At 33.9% G+C, this 20,751-nt stretch overlaps 1 protein-coding gene across 1 annotated transcript in view; it reads right to left on the reverse strand.

The window, feature by feature from the left end:
* The window catches only part of LOC111043543 (protein windpipe), a 91,307-nt gene that overhangs the window by 13,672 nt on the left and 56,884 nt on the right, over positions 1-20,751 (reverse strand). Inside the window, exons 2-3 of the mRNA XM_039419636.1 lie at positions 14,882-14,974; positions 5,648-5,793 (exon numbers count right to left, since the gene is read on the reverse strand). The gene's annotated coding sequence lies outside the window, so the exon portion shown is untranslated. The remainder of the gene's footprint in view (positions 1-5,647; positions 5,794-14,881; positions 14,975-20,751) is intronic.

Below are 20,751 nucleotides of genomic sequence, written 5' to 3' on the forward strand. Positions count from 1 at the left end.
TAAATTCAGGTTTGAAAAATATTATGAAATGTGTTCTCAAAAATGTATTGCTCAAAAACTTGTATCAAATGAATTCAATACTGTTCTCAAAGATTTGTTCCATTTGCCTATAAATTAAAATATCAAATCAAATTTATTTTTCAGTCAGAATACAGTTCACAAACATAAATATAAATCACATTTTATGGAAAGATTAGCATCCGCATTAGCATTCAAATGAATAATGATAATGGGATAATTTTATCTTCTCCTACTCTTGTTGGAATATCAGCTAGATTATAGTTCAAGTAAAAATAGATAGAATACTGTGCTTTTATTATTATAGGACTTCTTCTATCAGAAAATGCAGTGAAAATGTGTTCTAACTACTCACTCCAAATCCAATTAATAATTCTTATAAAGCCGTGTATGATTAAGATGCGATATTGTTCCAATTTCATAACGTCTCTTACAAATAATATATTCCAGCGATAAAACCTAAATTATCAATAGTTTAAAACGTGAATTCTGTATTTTGAATTAAAAACATAAACATAAATAGGCCTACACAGAATTTTTTAAAAAACTATTCAAATTAAGAAAGTATCAAATTATCAACAATTTGTTATCAAATTATCAAAATCTTCGAGAATAGATCTGAATCAATTGAAAGACTTGGGCCTAGTTGCAGAAAAACCTGTTGAATTTCAATCATAATTGAATAACACGAGAACCAATCAGAGAGCACTTTCTCGAAAATAAGTCTTTTCTAAAATTGGTATACTCGTGGAATTTAATCACAAATAAAAATTAACAGACATTTGTGCTACCGTGCCCTGATTAGAATCAGATAATCAGGCTTTTGTGCAACCGGGCCCTAATTTGATAATCAGGCTTCCCAAATTTAATTATTCAGAACTGTTCTCAAAAATGTTGAGGAACAATATTACATTCCGAATCAATATAATAAATCATACAATATTGCTGATTTTCTTTTTTCACTTGTAGAAATAATCATGTATCATCTATCTTTCTCCAAGTGTGGAAGAAGCAAAATATTATATTTTTCCAACAATCTTCTTATCCCAGCTCCATACCACCTTTCCCGACCTTGTTGTCTAATGAATTGAGATGCACGCCTCCATGTTCATAAACTCTTTTCATTAGAAAGTAGGATACAATAGATGTATCCCTATAACTTAGCAACTACTTACAAGGTCTTGTGATAATTAGGACACATATTCTCCAAGTTCTTAAAATCGTGTACAAATCGCTTGGCTAATATTATTCAGAAATATCAGGCCGTATTAGCAATTACAATAAATTGAAGAAATGTATGTATTTGTGAAAACATATTTAGCAATCATAATTGGAGAAATGTATGTTTTTGTATTTATAAATTTTCAAGAAACTTTATGGATGAAATAGCAAACCAACAATTGAAACTGTAATCAGTCCTAAGCCGTATTAGCAATTAATTGAATGTATTTATAAGTATGTATTTGTATTTAGAAATTGCTAAGAAACTATAATGGATGAAATAGCAAATCAACAATTGAAACTGTAAACCAATACAGTCTAACGAGAGAAGTAGAATCGTTCCCTGATAGGAAATATCCATAAGCTTCTGCCTAAAAATATCATTTTTTCCTGCATGGAAAAATAATCATGTCCCTTCTATTTTTCTCCAAGCATATGAAACAAATGAAACGAATTGTAAAAAAGTTCTTCAGGAACAACCCAGGAGGGAGAAGGCTGAGAGGACGTCCGAGAAAGCGTTGTCTGGAGGATGTGGAGGACGACATTAGGAAGCTGGGTGTCAGGGGATGGAGACGTAAGGCTGCCGATAGAGACGAATGGAGAGGTTTTTTGAAGGAGGTCAAGGCTCTGAATGAGCCGTAGTGCTAATTAGTAAGTAAGTGAGTAAATAAGTGTATGAAACAAATAAACATGATACATTCCCACAGAAGTTCAGCTACACTAATGGCAGGTTGCAGAGTCGTTACCTAACTTTATAGTCTCGTATTCAGCCTATGTGCATCCACATAAACACAATTCGCGTTGCATAGACGTCATACAGCTATGTGGGATGATAAACTAAAAGCGCTCAACTAAATCCCTTCTCAGGCGTTGCACAGTCGTCTGATATAATTTAAGAGCCATAGAAAAAAATACAATCTTATGAATTTTCTCTGACCAAACTACTATATAGTTTACATCTCCTCCAACTCCACATCCCCTCATAAGACCTTCTAGCTTGTAAACCTTGCAAATTCTATTGAATTGAAATGCATGTCCTCCACGTTCAAGGAGTCTTGTTATTAAAATGTAGACCTACATTACAAACATTTATCCCAAAACTCTGTCATAACTTATGAGGCTTTTGTATTGTATATTATGATGTAATGACCTCGACCTTCAAAATAATGTATTTATATTGAGAAGGGCAGTGTCAACTCCTTAACTTCACAACTCCTCACAAGACATTGTAGTGTTATTAAAATGTAGATCTACATTACAAATAATTTTACCAGAACTCTGTTATAACTTATCAGATTTTTATTGTATTATGATGTAATGACCTCGAGCTTCATAATAATGTATTTATATCGGAAAGGGCAGAGCCACATATTAACTTCACAACCCCTCACAAGACCTTGTAGCCTATTGAATTAAAAGGCGGTGAAAAGGCTAAAAATAAACTTTCTACTGGTGATATTTTTTAAAGTTTTTCGATTTGTATATCATCAAGCTATCAAAATGAAAAAGTTTTCTTTTGAAAACATTGTCTTTCTGATCATTACTTTTCGAGCTATGAGCGCCTACAGTTTGAATTTTTGGGACAGAACATTTCAAATTTGGTAAGATATTAATCCATGAGATTCAGAGGATGGATTCTTCATGATATTGTTGATCTAGTAAAACAAAATTTTTCTAAAAATATCAATTTTAAAAAAGTTATTAAATTTACAAAAAATAACTCAACTAAGAGTTATTTTTAGTGAATTGAATAGCTATCTTAAAAATTGATATTTTCAGAAAATTTTTGTTTTACTAGATCAACAATACCATGAAGAATCTATCCTCTGAATGTCATGGATTTATCTCTTACCGAATTTGAAATGTTCTGTCCCAAAAATTTACTTGCTATTGTTACTATTTATACTGTACTTGCAATTGTTGCGAGTTGCAAGTTGCGAGTTGCATGTTGCTACTTGCAAGTTGCAATTGTTGCAAGTTGCAAGCTGCAAAGCACCTCTGCGACACACTTGAGGAGGAGGTCTCGAGACTAATTTGCGCCAAGGTCGAGCGTCGATTTGTGCAGGAAGCGTCGCCAATTATGCAGCGCCGTGTTTACGTGCCAATTTGAAGATTGCACTGCAGTTTGGGCCGCTGTGGGCCACTCAGCACTCTATGCTACACCCACTACGTCCTTTTCCTGCTAAACTGGTTGTGCTCGTTACAATGTTCCGCCACTTTGCATTTCGATCAAATTAGATCATCGAATTCGTTCGTGAACAACAATGTCTCCAAGATTAGGTACATGATACAAAAAAGCTCACGAAATTTACACGAAAGTACAGGAAGGCATTATGAGGTTTATAGGTAACAGTTACAGTTAGTGGATTGTTAACAATCTTTAATTTCCCTATGGATGATTTAAGATGTAGGAACGTTACAGTAGATTTCACAGGTTAAATGTGTTAAAATTGAGGGTGATGCCCACATAAGCTCTTGGCGTGTGCGTGGGTAATGAGTGAGAGGGATATTGATGAGAGGTGACGACTACTTTTTAGGTAGACGGGACCGACGGCTTATCGTCTCCTCCGAAAGACGGGGTGGCCTTATCTATGTGATTGTGCTTTCGTCAAAAACTTTTGCCGCGGTCAAGATTCTAACTCTAGTTCTCTTGATTGATGGACCGGCGCGTTATCACTTACTCCAACGAGCCACTCCAGGTGCATTCACAATCTTCGCCAAACATCCATGATTATGGTTTAGTGATTTACTGTTCTTCGTTGTGGTTGGGGGGGTAATTGAACAGAGACAAAGCTTTTCATCACAGAGCAATTCATTTTTATCCTACAATTGAAAACTGGGATGACAATTGACCACAGAGATGGGAAAACAGGGAAGTTTTTATAATAACATTGTAAGCATACATTAGTCAATACTTTTTCTATATACATATCTGTTTCATCATCTTTTACTTGTTCTCTTGGTTCTTATTTTGTACTGAGAGTAAATTTTGTTATCATGGCGAGTCTTAAGCCGCCATGTAGTGACACCCGTTAAGTGGGAGGAGACTGTCTAGCTGGGCCAATGGCAGACGTTCATGCCCTTGACCAATAGCAGTACTCGCCTACTAGTATAAATTATAAAATTCTGCTGCTCTTGTATTTAGTTTTAATTTATCAGAGATTGACAAAGGTGTAACAACTGAATCCGGTCTTCCTAAGTATCAATAAATCTGTGGTTTTTGACAATTTCTTAGTATTTTTATTTAAAAGGAAAACCCCTTCCTTCACTGTGGAAAAATCTTTCTCATAGAAGGAAAAATCCTTCCTTCATAATTGTTGCATCAAGCGATATAGATCCAGGATCCGAGCTGGTGCGTACCATGTCTATATTATATGAGTTGATGCTGATTGGTGCAACAACGCATTGCACACTTACTTTATGTAGAGTATAAGTAGTGATAGATAGTTTTAGTTTATCAGAGATTGACAATGGTGTAACAACTGAAACCGGTCTTCCTCAATATCAATAAATCTGTGGTTTTTGAAAATTTCTTAGTATTTTTATGCTGACATGCACCATTTTAAACGGGGATAGATTTTTTGGTGGTTTACACCTGTAATGAGACACGTCATCATAGTGAATGTACCATAATTATCTTTTGTAATCGTCCTTGAAGCTTTAAAAACGTACATGGTGCATAGTCATGAATGAGTAGGAATTGCATCTCAAATCACTCATCTATGGAACAGGAATAATCCTATTTAACCGCGTCAGAACTGGTTTCTTCCACTTACTCATGTAAACTTGGGTTGATTTGTACACTGTACTGTACATTCGCTTTCTTAGCTGATGATAGTGATGTTTTGACGTTTAGAATTTTAACATGAGTACCTATAATTTATGGATTTAAGTGAAATTTTTAATATTTTTGCTGATTGTGAAGGAAGATTTTTGTTTGGATTTGTATTTTAAAATTAATTAATCTGATAAACTCAAAATTATTGTAGTACATACATTTTTTGGACTCAAAATAGTGTGTGAATTAAGTTATCATTTACATAACCTCTAGACGACTGTGTATTTCAAATTAAGGTTTAAAGCAGTTTTGGGCGAATGCCTGTTGTTTTTACCTGCATTGTATCTATTGTCTACTAATAAATAAATAAATATGGTGGAGTGGATTCCCACTTTTCCGGTTGAGACGACTTGTACACTGGAGTGTACATTGTCAGCTATTGAATAACAACAATTATACAGGTAGCAGTGGTCATAGTTCGGCTGTGGAGTTCTTGAAAAGTACTATTTTGAGGGAGAGGTTGGGTCTGGATAGAGTGAAATCCATATGTACACTGGGGCTGAGGAGGATGAAGAAATGAAGAAATTATAGCAATCCTAATAATAACCAAAGCAAAATTAGCAAATATACCTTTTATATCCAACACCCTCGCTTGTGCTCGTTGTATTACTTCATTGAGAACAGACTAATCAAAGTTCAATTATTGGAGAAGATGTCAGCGCTCGTCCCTTCTTTCTTTTTGAATGAGTGAAATGTTGTTCTCGAATCAATTTTATCTGGAAAAAAAATTAGAAAGAAATTAATCAATAGATTTAAAATGTTATCGATCAATCATCTATTTTCTTGGATCACAATTGAAAAATCATATTTTCTATCAAATTCCAAGTATAATGAATAATTTTCATTGATAAGTTGAAAACCAAATAACAACTTCATTATCAGATCATTTTCATGGCTTATTATCGCTACAATAAAAATACGATATTTTGTTCATCAGTATCAAATTTTTTGGAACTATAAGTTTTTGTTTGAAAATATGACAATTGTCATTTTTCATGTGGATTGGTAATTCATATTTGATATCATTTTTCAAGAATTGAATTAATACGTGAGTTAACTAAAATCAATCTAGTCCTTCTTCAATGCCAAATGGACGGAACTTGTTTTGAAAAGGAAAATCCAATGACCGTTTCCACACTCACCGATTGTCGGCCGACATTCATTGTCACGACACCCGAATGGCCTCCGATTGGTTAATTCTCACCAACAGCTGATTATCAGCCAATAGGAGGACATTATAGGTGTCGTGACGATAAAATTAATGTCCTCGGACAATCGTAAGTGTGAGAAAGAACAATAACTAATAAGTCAAGACCATGTTTTTCCCAACGTTGAAGAACAGTTGAACATCATTGAACTAGAAATAGAAAAAAAAATAAAAATCTCAGTAGGCCTACCCCTTTTGAATTATTTAATCACAACATGTTTGGGACATTGATGCCATTTTCAAGTCATAGGAAGAGATAAATCATTGAACTATTTTGTAAGATGATCAGAAACCTCATTACTCGTGGCAATTGCAGAGCCTCTTATTAAATTCCAATTACTCTCGAAATGATTAAAACAATTCATCACTGCTATTAACTTAAATAGTTGTAATAGTTTTTCTTCCTTATTTTACAGAATTATTATACTGATGAAATATAAATTGATTAATTCGATCAACAAGAGTTGGCTTCAATTCTAGAAGCAGCAGAATTTGTATGCAGGATACATATTTTCAGAAATTTAATCAGATTTTCGTTAATTTAGAGACAGATTTTGGTTTATTTGGACAATCAGATCAAATGTAATATAAATATAGTATATAGAGTATACACTGAAACTCAACATTACAAACATTCCTTAAATTTCTGTTTTACAATTTTTGAAATTTCTAGTAAAAATGTTATCCACAGTAAAACTATTTCAAATTTCACAAAGAAATGCAGCAAATATTTTTAAAGGCCAATCAAATAAATAATCATAGCATCCTCTTTCTCCGGTTTCATTCAGTTCTAAGAAGATTTTACAATATAGGATTACAGTTGACGTTGTTCAAGAATATAGGAGCTGAAGAATCATGAGGATACTTATGACAAGTATGTAATACCATCTGAATTGTACCTTCATGATCATATCGTATAGATAACTTTTACCCCGAAACATATTATTATATTGGGGTATCATAATCAGGACAAAGTTTATTATTAGTAACTTTTGCATGTATATTATAATAATAATTGTGAAGCACAGGGGTCTCCAACCTTTTCTATCCTAGGGCCACATTGTTAATTCCTGGGAGGCTTAGAGGGCCGATAACAAGGATGGTGAGACTTCCCAAACCCAACTGTACCACCTTTCAAAGATGCTTCATTTTTCTGGGACCAAAATTTCACAATATCCTTCCTGAGGAAATAAGGAAACTGAAAATTTGCAAACAATTCATCCGTAAAACGAAGTGTTGGCTATGGCTTCATTCACCTTTGGAAATTGAAAATTTCTTCAGAGTGGTAAGCTAAGTAAATAAATTGTCATAAAACCTAAACATTTTTCTTCTTCTTCTCTCTTCTGTCTTAAATTCTTTTTTCTGCCTTAAAATACCTATTGGTCGATTTATAGGTGGTGGCTTCCTCCCTACTGTTCACATGAAGTTTATATCACTATGAGATATAAGTAATGAGGGGAATGCTCTGATGTGTCAATTGTCGAATATCGATGACTGGTGAATGCGTGTGTGTATGTGTCTTATCGTTTTCATATATGTCCCATTATTCAAACTCCTATTCACGGACAAGGGCTTTGCGGAAGCTCTTTTGTGAATAGTATTTTTGTTTGCATCGGTTCTCACATAAAATGTTAAGGTTCATTTCCATCATCAGTTACATTATTCAAAAATGTTTATATGAGTTGTGTACTTATAAGTTTAAAGTTAATTTCTACTGTATTATTGATACATTATGATATAGTGCCAAATTAACCTTTCAGAAGTGTTTAGTATCTTTAAATTGTTAGTTTTAGGTATCTGATGAGATGTTTTTTATTTTGTTGTATTGCTGATGATGTAAACAATAAACTTGAAACTTGAAACGTGGAATTTGACTTGTGGGGACACACACGACGCGAGTTTGTGGGGTGTAAAGTTATTATATTTCCATTTAAAATAATATGAGGAGTTTCAAGTAGGTTTCATTAAAACACAAGAAGAAACGAACCAATTCATTTCATTTCAATGCAAAGTCCTATTTATTGAGTGTAGAAAGGTCATAAGAAAACTTGAGAATGCATAAATTTAGCAAGATAAAGTAGCATAGATAAAATCTATCCGCGGGCCGTAGGTTGGAGAGCCCTGGTGTAGCACATAACAGAAAACACCTTTAAATTTCCATAATATAAATTAAAACAGGAAACACACGACAAAGATAGATTGAAAACACTTAGAAACTTACATTATAATCGGAAATTTTTGACGAGTTGTGTCGCCTTCTTCAACCATGTAGGGTGTGGTCTAGACTACTAACTGTAAGTTACCAAGTGTTTTTAATCTATCTTTGTCGTGTGTTTCCTGTTTTAATTAATATATTATAATTATGTATATGTTTTGTCAATAAACTCCTTTGGTTGCAATCCATTAGCAATCAGAGAAATTATTATTAGCTACTGGGATACTGTAATACATTCAATGGTGTAATGACAGACTATTGGAGAGTACTTTAGAAATTTTCCCATTAACTTGAAGAGAAATTTGTCCAATCTTCCGTCAGCTACTAACCAATAAGCTTAACGGTGCCTCGGTTGTAAAATGGACGAATGATGATAGCTCAAGACGGGCTTGCATAGGTACTATAAACTTCACTCACTCAATTGCTCAGTAACCTCTAAAACGACTTCAATAGTGTCTGCATAGTGCATGGTTCGTTAATGATTCACTGCCTGTGATAACGACTGGCACGAAATTCCATGTAACGGTCATTTGCAAATTAGGAATAACGAAATCATGATTGACAATGAATTGTGACGTTTTACGATTGCGGAATGAGCTGATTAGTGAATACAATGGGTCATACGTGTGAGAGCTCAATTGGCCTTTGGGTATATTGTAATGCAGTTTTTGTAAAAAAACATTTAGGCCCAAATTAACCAAAAATGAAAACTAGGTTTGAGCGGCAGTTGATTCTAAGTCAGATGATTTTGAATTGGTTTTGTTATATGATTTTTTGTTCATTTTTTAGAATTAACTGACCCTCAAACCAATTATTCGTTTCAGTGAATTCGGTCCTTAGTCAACTACTGATAATAGTAATATTGAAAATGAACGTAACAGCCAATTTTGAACGTATTTGGTGCAGGGTCTTTTAAGTACAGAGAATATTAAAATAGAATCTACAGATTAAATAACTGTATGACTAAGTTTGTGCTGCCACCTTGTGGCAGAATAGAGAATTAATTTACTTTGAATCGGAGTTTAAAAATGTACTATCCAATAACAGCTGCCATCCAATGGCAGAATTGACAGTTGAGCTGCGTTTACACCAAAGTTATTAGCAAAATGTTAATAACTTAATCCTATTTATTAGACTAATAACTTAATCCTTATAGATTCTATTAGACTGAACGGAACTTGACAAACACATAATGTTCATCATGTTCGTATGATAAGTTATGTTCAATCTTATAGAATCTATAAGGATCAACTTATCAACATTATGTTAATAACTTTGGTGTAAACGCAGCTTTACTGTACATGTAATTCGAATATTGTCAACCATTCAGGTTGGAGAGAAGAAGAAGAAGAAGAAGAAGAAGAAGAAGAAGAAGAAGAAGAAGAAGAAGAAGAAGAAGAAGAAGAAGAAGAAGAAGAAGAAGAAGAAGAAGAAGAAGAAGAAGAAGAAGAAGAAGAAGAAGAAGAAGAAGAGGAAGATAAAGAAGATGAAAAAGGGGGAAAAAGAATGTTGAAGCATCTGTCTGCTTCATCCTCTTCCCTGAATATTGAATTGTTTGAATCATCAGATAAAATATAAAATAAACTTCACCATTGATGACTGGATGTATTGTATCGATCTTCCGCGAATCATTATGAAATGACTTTGAGGCTTTTAAATGATTTTGAGATTTATTGTAGGCTCAATTATTATTAAATCCATAATGAGGTGAAAATGATTCTTCGTAAATATTGTATTTTTTGAAACGACAGATAAATAAAAATATAAACTTCACGGTTGATGACTGCATGTATTGTAACGATCTTCAGCGAATCATTATGAAATGACTTGAAGGCTTTCAAATGATTTTGAGATTTATTGTAGGCTCAATTATTATTAAATCCATAATGAGGTGAAAATGATTCTTCGTAAATATTGTATTTTTTGAAACGACAGATAAATAAAAATATAAACTTCACGGTTGATGACTGGATGTATTGTAACGATCTTCAGCGAATCATTATGAAATGACTTGAAGGCTTTCAAATTATTTTGAGATTTATTGTAGGCTCAACCCATAATGAGGTGAAAATGATTCGATGGTGTGAGTGAACCGATTTCATTTTCTCCACTACTTGGGAAGTCAATCGGACATGACTTCTAATCAGCAACATGATCAAGCCTAATAAAAGTCGAAGCCCTGACCTTCCGCACAATGCTTTCACTTGCAACTAGGTCGACTGTTCAGATTTATTAGTCGGCTAAGTTGTAAATATCACTTGACTTGGATATTATTCAGAAGGCGGAAAATAGTCTAACACCTTCATGCTTCCCTTATCATGACTCAGCAGACATGTTTCAGGAATCACCTTGAGAAGTATTGAAGGCTGACCCACAAAGTGTGAGCCTATATCGAATATTAATTCGACAAACATAATTATGAAAACATGATTATTAGAGAGGAGTATATTCATTACGGGATTGATATTTTTAAAATCTATGTGCAAAATTTGGAGATCCAAATCATTCCCGTTTTTACTTTCCTTGCCCTATTACCATAGGTGAGGAAAGTATTGCTTTCCAAAAAAATTTAAGGTACCCCAATTTCTAAATTTCTATACGTTTCAAGGTCCCCTGGGTCCAAAAAAGTGGTTTTTGGGTATTGGTCTGTATGTGTGTGTGTGTTGTGTGTGTGTGTGTGTGTGTGTGTGTGTGTGTGTGTGTGTGTGTGTGTGTGGTGTGTGTGTGTGTGTGTGTGTGTGTGTGTTGTGTGTGGTGTGTGGGTGTGTGTGTGTGTGTGGTGGTGTGTGTGTGTGTGTTGTGTGTGTGTGTGTGTGTGTGTGTGTGTGTGTGTTGTGTGTGTGTGTGTGTGGTTGTGTGTGTGTGTGTGTGTGTGTGTGTGTGTTGTGTGTGTGTGTTGTGTGTGTGTGTGTGTGTGTGTGTGTGTGTTGTGTGTGTGTGTGTGTGGTGTGTGTGTGTGTGTGTGTGTGTGTGTGTGTGTGTATGAGTGTATGTGCGTCTGTGTACACGATATCTCATCTCCCAATTAACGGAATGACTTGAAATTTGGAACGTAAGGTCCTTACAATATAAGGATCCGACACGAAGAATTTCGAACAAATGCGATTCAAGATGGCGGCTACAATGGCGAAAATGTTGTAAAAAAAAGGGTTTTTCGCGATTTTCTCAAAAACAGCTCCAACGATTTTGATCAAATTCATACCTAAAATAGTCATTGATAAGCTCTATCAACTGCCACAAGTCCTATATCTGTAAAAATTTCAGGAGCTCCGCTCCATCTATGCAAAGTTTGATTTTATATTTCCAATTATCAGGCTTCAGATACAATTTGAACAAAAAATTTCGAGTGGAAAAGATTGAGCATGAGAATCTCTACAGTTCATGTTCAGTAACATTTTCACCTAAAATTTAAAATTAGCTCGAAATTCGAGAAAATGTGATTATTCAATTGCAAACTGTTGGCAACTGTTGATTCTATTAAATCATTCACTATGAAGAGAAAGCTCTCCTCGTGTGTCATCAGCGTTATTGCCCTGTCACCAGCTGGCTTGGATCTTTAAATAGTAGACTTGAGATGCGCGGGAACACTAGCGTCAGGTGATCAATTTTCATAACGGCAAGGAAAGTTGTGTGAGTGCGCCACACCAGATTTTTTAGAATTTATGTGCAAAATTTGGAGATCTAAATCAATCCCGTTTTTCCGGTATGCAATCCTTAAGTTGACATGTTTTGATGCGAACAAACGAACATACGAACTAACACAAACCTACTCTCTCGTATTATATAGATGACAAACTTATCCAAGTCAGAGCTGTGAAATGTCAGGGGGAAAGTCCATTTGATTAGAAGGGTCAACCCATGTTATCTTTCCAACATAAGTCTTAAGAAGTGTTCGTTTTCGAAGTGCATGCTCTCACTACAATGATTAATTGACTTAGAGAACTAGACTTCTGATTATGAGTAGCTATCCGCGACCATATATTAACCAATTTTGAAGGAAGATTTTTATCACGAAATGGTATACAAAAAAATCTGGTATGGCGCACTCACACAACTTTCCTTGCCGTTATGAAAATTGGTCACCTGACGCTAGTGTTCCCGCGCATCTCAAGTCTACTATTCAAATATATGAGACAGCTGGTGACAGGACAATAGCGCTGCAGACACACGAAGTCTGCTATCTCTTCATAGTGAATGATTTAATAGAATCAACAGTTTGCAATTGAATAATATTATTTTCTCGAATTCCGAGCTTATTTTCAATTTTAGGTGAAAATGTTACTCAACATTAATTGTAGAGATTTTCATGCTTAATCTTTTCCACTCAAAATTTTTCGTTTTAATTGTATCTGAAGCCTGATAATTGGAAATATAAAATCAAACTTTGCATAGATGGAGCGGAGCTCCTGAAATTTCTACAGATATGGGACTTGTGGCAGTTGATAGAGCTTATCGATGACTATTTTAGGTATAAATTTTATCAAAATCGTTGGAGCCGTTTTCGAGAAAATCGCGAAAAACCCTGTTTTTGACAACATTTTCTCCATTTTTGCCACCATCTTGAATCGCATTTGATCGAAATTGCTCGTGTCGGATCCTTATAGTGTAAGGACATTACGTTCCAAATTTCAAGTCATTCCGTTAATTGGGAGATGAGATATCGTGTACACAGACGCACATACACTCATACACACACACACACACACACACACACACACCACACACACACACACACACCACACACACACCACACACACACACACCACACACACACCACACACACACACACACACACACACACACACACACACACACACACACACACACACACAGACCAATACCCCAATACCCAAAAATCACTTTTTTGGACTCAGGGGACCTTGAAACGTATAGAAATTTAGAAATTGGGGTACCTTAATTTTTTTCGGAAAGCAATACTTTCCTTACCTATGGTAGTAGGGCAAGGAAAGTACAAAGTGTTGAAAAGTACTAAAAACTTTCAAGGCTTTCATACTATGCTGTGAAATAATCATCATTGCACTTCAACACATCATAAAAAATATCATAAAATAATGATGTCGAATTTAATAGGATGTGCACCAATGCAATATTATTATTGAACATTCATTGACAAGTGAAATGTGAGCATCATAGCGTATCATTCAAGTTTTACTGATTATTTTTTAACTTGCCGGTTTGTAGTCATTAACACAATCTTAATCAATTTAATAGAGACATTAAGATTCTCTCAAAATATTTTACGAAAAAAGTATTGAAGTAGGCCTAGATTACAACGATGGCTTTCATGCTATGCTATGCTATAAAAGAGTGGTTTCTTCAATACAACTGAACAAGGCTAGAAAATGTTGATAATCGTGAAAGACATTTAAATGAATGGTTCATTGACTCGGTTATAAAGCAATAATAGTGGTGATAATAATAGGCTATAATTCTGCATCTTCATGAAAAAATGGGGTTATCTCCAAGGCTGATTTAGAAAGTGAATATGAGTACCGAATGTAAGTCTCATTCAAAAAGTTTGATGAGATTTAAATAGTTTTATGTTGAATAATTAAAAGTTTGATTGATTTGTTTGATTTGTTTGATCAGATTGTTTGATCAGGAGTTTGTTTGAAAGTTTGATTGATTGATTCGAGTTTAATAATTGTTGAGCAAAGTATAGAATTCATTTGTGAGTATTAGTTAAGTGCTTTCTAGCCGATAGTTCAATATCAGTTATCAGTAATTCTTCTAGACAACTGAATATTATAAAGAAATAGATAATAGATTATCGTATTCCGAAAATAAAACTCGGTATTTTAAAGAATTTATTGCAAAAAATAAACTCAAATCAAGGGAAATTTTCTATTGAAGCACTTGAACTTTAGTATCATCATAGAGAAACAATAGCGTAAGTAGATATCCCATGCTATAGGGTGTTTATGTCGCAACGTTTACTGTTATCTCAAGCTGATTACTGTCGATTTATACTGTTTATGAGTGTATGAACGGCACAATATGAGAGACTACCAGCGTCATAAAGCTTCACGGGAAAGAAATACGTGGACTATCGGCTTGAAATAACAGTAAAAGTTGCGACATAACGCCCTATAGCATGGGATATCTACTTATGCTATTGTTTCTCTATGGTATTAGTTAAGTGCTTCCTAGCCGATAGTTCAATATCAGTTATCAGTACTTCTTCTAGATAACTGAGTATTATAAAAAAATAGAATAGATTATAGTATTCTGGAAATAAAACTTGGTATTTTTAAGAATTTATTGCAAAAAATAAGCTCAAATCAAGGGAAATTTTCTATAGAAGCACTTGAACTGTAGTATTATTGTCACAGGAGATAAAAGATACAGTAACTGTACTCACCGCACGCTAACACAGAGATGATAATGCAAAATATCTGCCAATGGATCTGTAATGTTCCTGTAGGTCCCAACTCTTTCAAGTTTTCTCCAGGATCTGAAATGATAAGATAACAGAACATTTATTAATCTCTTTTTTGAAAATGGAAAGAAGAGTGATATTGAATCATCAATTATTAACCAATTCATTTATTTGTTGGATCATTCATCAACTCATTTATTCTTTCATTGATTCATTGAATTATTCATAACTAGATTTAGAAATTTAGTCAACTTTGAGCAGTGAAAGATTGAAGGCATGTTGAGTTGTACCTGTAAACGCATGCAATGATAAGTTTTGACAATGTTCCCAGAATTACTCACGAAAATAATAATTTTAGCGCAAACTGAGAATAGGTTTTGTGATTTTCTCTTAGGATAACTCTCAAATATGTCGATTTTTCTCTGAAATTAAGTACATCGAATCAAATCTTGACAATGTTCCCAGAATTAACCACGAAAATAATCATTTTAGCGCAAGCTAAAATAGGTTTTTGTGATTTTTCTCTTAGGATTATTCTCAAATATGTAGATTTTTCTCTGAAATTAAGTACATCGTACCAAATCTTGACAATGTTCCCAGAATTACTCACGAAGATAATAATTTTAGCGCAAGCTGAAAACAGGTTTTTGTGATTTTCTCTTGGGATAACTCTCAAATATGTAGATTTTTCTCTGAAATTAAGCACATCGAATCAAATCTTTATAACCATAACACAAAGCACTGAAAAATATAAATTGAGATTGAATACAGTCCAAGTTCTGTAAGCACCCGATAGTTCCACAAAGAAAAATAAGAGTATCACATCACAAACAAAAGTAATTCAACATGATGAGCATCATCAAGAGTCTAAACAGTTCTCAAATCTCCTTAACTTCTAAACTGAGAGTTGTAAGTTATGTTGAGTGTATACAAAAACCGGAAGATACAAGTTCCAGTCGACCCCCAGGGTAAACATTAGATAATTGCCTCATCCCCCATTTCAGAAGTCTGTCGTGTTATCAGTGATAAGGCAGAGTGTCGCCAACAGATCCGCTCGAAAATATTTTCAAAATGCTACATAGGATTGGAGCCTTCAAGGGGCGACAAGTCAATCTAGCTTTGAAGAGGACTGACGGAATGCAAACACAATTTTTCTATCTGACTGGGCTGTCACTCAACCACCTCAACATTGTAGACTCAGTTGAAGATAGTTTTCATGGAGAGCTGGCCTGATATCGTGACTGGCTCAACACTACTTGAGATCTCCAAGTAGATATCCTATTATATTATTAAGGGAGCAATTTCTGTATTTATATTTCGCTATTTACTAGTAGTTCTGTGAACAGTAGACCTCACGCAGTAATCTCATCCACAAGTACCAGATGTCAACTGTTTTAAATGTTTCCATTTCGTCAAACGTTTAATTCACGTTTGACGAATGGTTTCATTACGAATGTTTGAAAATTTCATTACGACGAATGTTTCATTACGTTTCATTTACGAATGTTCCATTTCGAAAAACGTTTCCAATAAATTATAGAAAAGAGAAAATAAATACCGTATCATAAAAGCTGTGACTATGCCCCGTTTCGGAAACCAATTTTCTGACTATCTTTTATAAAGTCTAGAGCTTAGCTGAATCCCGAGCTCGGAAACTGGCCCTTAGAGTGAAGTAAACTCTCCAACATTATGTTTTGTAGCCCTTTTGAGTGAACTCGGCCCATTGAGGTTTTTTAGACCTATTGAATGAACCCGTAACAGACATGGTATACGTCAGTGGCTATGTTGAAGAATACAAGAACAATATTGAACACAATTATTATTATTTTATTATTATTATTACTAGTAGTTCTATGAACAGTAAACCTCACGCAGTATTCTACTCCACAAGTACCAGATGTCAACTGTTTTAAATGTTAACAAACTCAGTTCACGTTTGAATTTGTATTCCATATGATATATTCATCCAATTCCATGATGATCTTTGTATCTGATTAAAATTAATTTTTTTGAATCAAAAATATTATAATTTCTCCAGCATTATTTAGTTCATTTGTTTATTTTTATTCACCTATTAAATTAGTTTTTTCGAATGTGAGAATATTGATACTGATGGGCACGCATAATAATACCATGACTGCAAAACAAAATATTGAAACCAAAGACCTTAAAGCTGCGATTAGACCAAATTTATTTAAAAAAATGTTAATAACTCATTCCTTATAGATTATATCAGATTGAACATAACTTATCATACACATGATGAACATATGTGTTTGTCAACTTCCATCCAATCTAATAGAATCTATAAGGATTAAGTTATAATCATTTTGTTAATTACTTTGGTGTAAACCCAGCTTAAAGATACATGCATAAATGTCTTTGATTGAAACTATAGACCTTATACAAATACAGTAATAGACTGGCTTCTCCACACATCTGTGTAATCACTTGTCAGCTGATTTATGATGAATAATTCTATAGTCTGATTTTTACTCTAATATTGGCGTATGAAGGAGGCTCCTTTTTCCTTTTATATTATCCTTGAAATGCAAAATTTGCAAAAACCTTGTATATACGTCGACGCGCAATTTAAAAAGGAACATACCTGTCAAATTTCATGAAAATGTATTACCGCGTTTCGCCGTAGATGCGCAACATATAAATATATAAACATTTAAACATTTAGAGAAATGCCAAACCGTCGACTTGAATCTTAGACCTCACTTCGTTCGGTCAATTAATGAAAAAAACAATATTGAAACTTGAAGTATCCTTTTATTATTTAAAATATTACAACGACTATTATAGTTTCGACCATAGGTCATTTTCATTTTCGGAACTTGAAAATGACCTATGGTCGAAACTAGTCCTTGTAATATTTGAAATAATAAAGGGTACTTCAAGTTTCAATATTGTTTTATTAATTTATAAAAGCAGCCCATCCAAGTGGAGTGTTTTTATTTCGTTATTTATATGGTCCAACCGATAATATATGGTTTCGTTATTTATGTCCAACCGATCTTGAAAACGGCTCCAACGATTTTCACGAAATTTGGAACATAGTGGGTTTATGATATAAAAATTTGATTGCACCAGGTCTCTTCCCTGAGAGAGAACTCGCTGAAGGACATGAAAAGGATAATAATTATTCATCATTGGAAAAACAGATGATAATTTCGGCAACAGAAGATGAGAGTGCCTGTGTGGGAAAGAGACAGAATTATGTTCAGCTGTTGAATCAATCAGCTTATCTCACGAGAAATATTATCTAAAAAATTTGATCGACTTGATCAGAATAATCTGATTTGTTGACACATAACATGGAAAAATTCCACAATATCAATTCTCAAAAATTTCATCACAGATGGTTAACGTTTGTCACTTGTAGAATTCTTAGCACCATAACAGCTCTAGATTGTACGTATTCAATTATTGTACGTGATTGTACGTACGTATCTATCAATTGAAACGTATTCTCAACCACGTATCTCCTACAAATTATTCCGTGTTAATATTGTGTATTGATTAAAAAACATTGGAAATTAATAGTTCATTCATTTTTCTTTTATCGAAATTAATTATAAATTCATACAATAAGTGACATAATGATATATATTCGAGAGGATTTCTCGTTTGTCATAATCTTGGCCTGATTTCAAAGCGACTCCATCCAACACTGGATTGCCTACGTGATAAGCTGCTCGTTCTATATAGCCAAGCTTTTTATGGCAACATAGGTACTTTCTACAGTATACAATCAGTAGATGCATACGATATTCCTCATGCAAAAAAAAAACGAAGAAATCGAGTTTCATTGGAAACTTCATTAGAAATAATTGATTCTATTTTCAATTCCCAAAATAGTGAATAGTGTTAAACCAACAAGTAAGTCCTAATCATTCATTTGACGTACGAATAGAAATAGAATATTCAATCAATCAATTTTTATTCAATTCAACACAATATAATAAATAAGAGAAATCAAAATACAAAAATTACAATCAAAAATGAATTCTTATTTATTAATAATTTTATTATAGCCTATATATTTTTTAAATATTTCAAAAATTAATTAGGTGAAAGTTATATAGTCTTTTGTGTAGTTGAGAAGTTGATATTGTGGTAATTATTGATATTGAATAAAAAAGACTAATTCAAAAACAATTTCAAACAAGACCGGTCTCGGTTATTGCACCATTGTCAATCTCTGATAAACTGGTGACTTTATCTGAGTTTATCATTGTCAATCTCTGATAAACTGGTGACTTTATCTGAGTTTATCAGAGATTGACAATGGTGTAATAACTGAAACCGGTCTTTCTAAGTATCAATAAATCTGTGGTTTTTGACAATTTCTTGGTCTTTTTCATTCAAAGTTAAATATAGTTGTGTGAAACTGATTGTAGTTTTCATCGTTTCAAAATCACCCTGAGCCTAAAAAGTAAATTCGTATGGCTTTTGTTGGTTGGGAGTACCTTTCGGGAAGGTCCCACTGCCTGAATGTATAATTTAAGCCGTCAATGGGCCTTACGACTGTCATACTTCAGCAGGGACCGACAGTTTAACGTGCCCATCCGATAACCCGGGAGTGATCTGGTTAAAAAAATTTTGGTAATGAGAGGATTCGAGCCCGGGATCTCAATGCTGCTACGCAAGCACTCTATCCACTAGACCACGGATCACTCCACCGTGAGCCTAAAGATATAGGTCAAATAGTTTGCAATCAAAACAAATGAATTGATGCTCTCCCCACTTTCAAAACTAGTATAGTGATATTCATATCTAACTGTCAGTATTGATTTGATTGGAAACATTCTTGTCTTTAACAAGAAACACTGCCAATTTGTAGTGAATTTCACAATAGATAAATTGCATTTAATCATTGTTATCCAATTTATTCTAATCAACAATATTTGTTTTGTGCTGTGAGTCAAACACTGATATGTGTCAGTGCATTTAGCATTTGGTTATCGCATGAAAGTACATCTAGGCCCAATCACTGAAACTTTTCATTTCCGGGTTTGAAGAGGTGATGAGTTGTTCAATTCACCGCACCCACTATCAATTTCGCTGAAGTGTGTGCTTCAGATGAAGCTGCAGTTTGTACAGTATTCATAAAACATCAAGACTTAGTAGAAGGCGAAGAGCAGACATTTCCTTGTAGTGTCTCATAGTTCTGGAACCCCGGGGAAAAATATTTATAGAAAGTGAGAAAAGGTAGTATCCATTATTGGGAATATACTCGTATGTGTATCGACCACTGGAAAAGTCTGAATGGGACTTAATTTTCTCACTCAAGGAGCTTTTAACATTGACAATAATTCGTTTTCTTACTTAATACGTTTTCTACATTAACGATTCGTGTAGATTTGATGTAGGTTTAATAGTTTTCCCCTACACACAGACGAATAGTCTTGTAGGGGTATTCCTGTATCTATGTAAAGTGTGTTTTTTCCTGTAATGTATATTTTTGAGGAATAAAAGCTTATTTGATTTGATTTGATTTGATTTGAGTTTGAATACCATACATTTTGATGAATTTATCGATTTTAGATTTGAGTTCACCGTTTGATAGATTAAAACGGCTGATTAAATAATAATAATAATACTGAGGGTGATGCTCACATGAGCTCTCAGGCTTGTGCGTGGGTAATTTGGCATGGATGTATCTGATATTGATCTCCTATTCTTTGGAAACTTTATCATGATGATGGAACTGAGATATTATTGTTATAAGAAATAATAACCTATGGCAATCATCATGAGAAAAATTGAAATTGGTTGATTCAATTCGAAAATCGAATAATTATACCTAAGAAATGTTATTGCACAGGAAAAGGCTACCTAAC

The sequence above is a fragment of the Nilaparvata lugens genome, chromosome 1 (genome assembly GCF_014356525.2).
Source record: "Nilaparvata lugens isolate BPH chromosome 1, ASM1435652v1, whole genome shotgun sequence".
NCBI lineage: Eukaryota > Metazoa > Arthropoda > Insecta > Hemiptera > Delphacidae > Nilaparvata > Nilaparvata lugens.